General features: G+C 48.7%; 1 protein-coding gene across 1 annotated transcript in view; it reads right to left on the reverse strand.

The window, feature by feature from the left end:
- LOC118735173 (neuroligin-2) overlaps positions 1-751 on the reverse strand; it is a 252,026-nt gene that overhangs the window by 138,321 nt on the left and 112,954 nt on the right. The window lies entirely within an intron of this gene.

The following is a 751-nucleotide window of genomic DNA, read 5'->3' on the forward strand; positions in this document are numbered from 1 at the left end:
CCAGGTGCCCTCCACTAGGACCATTGTGGAATTCCTTGAGTACATCCGGAATTCTTACCCTTGGAACTACTATCAGGTTGCGGGAGCACTGGCCATCATCGCTTTCCCATACCCTATGCAAACAGCCACATATTAATTTTAAGCTGTTCCATTGTGCCCAATACGCCTTTGCGATGGGGCTTTCCGCTGCCATTTGCTCCTTAGTTGACCTTTTGTCCACCTCCAGTCCATGCATCAAAAGCTACAGATCTGGATCTTCCTGCTGACACTTTCGTAGCTGATCTTCCTTCCACTCTTCCGCTGGTATTATTGTCGTTAGACGGACGTCTATAATGTCCTCTTTTCCCTCAGCTTTTGAGCAGTGTTTGCATTCCAGGCTACATGGTCGGCGGGACATTGCATCAGCATTACCGTGGACACTTCCCATGCGGTGCTCAATAGCGAAGTCATAACTTTGCAGTCTCTCAATCCATCGAGCTAGCTGTCCTTCTGGATTCTTAAACTGTAGTAGCCACTTCAGCGCTGCATGGTCCGTTCGAACTCGGAAACGTTGCCCATAGAGGTACTTGTGGAAATGTTTGACGTAGTCCACCAGCGCTAGTAGTTCTCTCCGAGTTACGCAGTAGTTCCTCTCTGGTTTTCCAATCGACCGGCTATAGTAGGCAACTACCTTCTCCTGCCCATCAATTACCTGCGACAGTACGCCTCCTATGGCATAACCACTAGCATCCGTATCCAAAATAAACGTTGC

The sequence above is a fragment of the Rhagoletis pomonella genome, unplaced genomic scaffold (genome assembly GCF_013731165.1).
Source record: "Rhagoletis pomonella isolate Grant_MI unplaced genomic scaffold, Rhpom_1.0 Rhpom_scaffold_00003, whole genome shotgun sequence".
In the NCBI taxonomy this organism is placed as follows: domain Eukaryota; kingdom Metazoa; phylum Arthropoda; class Insecta; order Diptera; family Tephritidae; genus Rhagoletis; species Rhagoletis pomonella.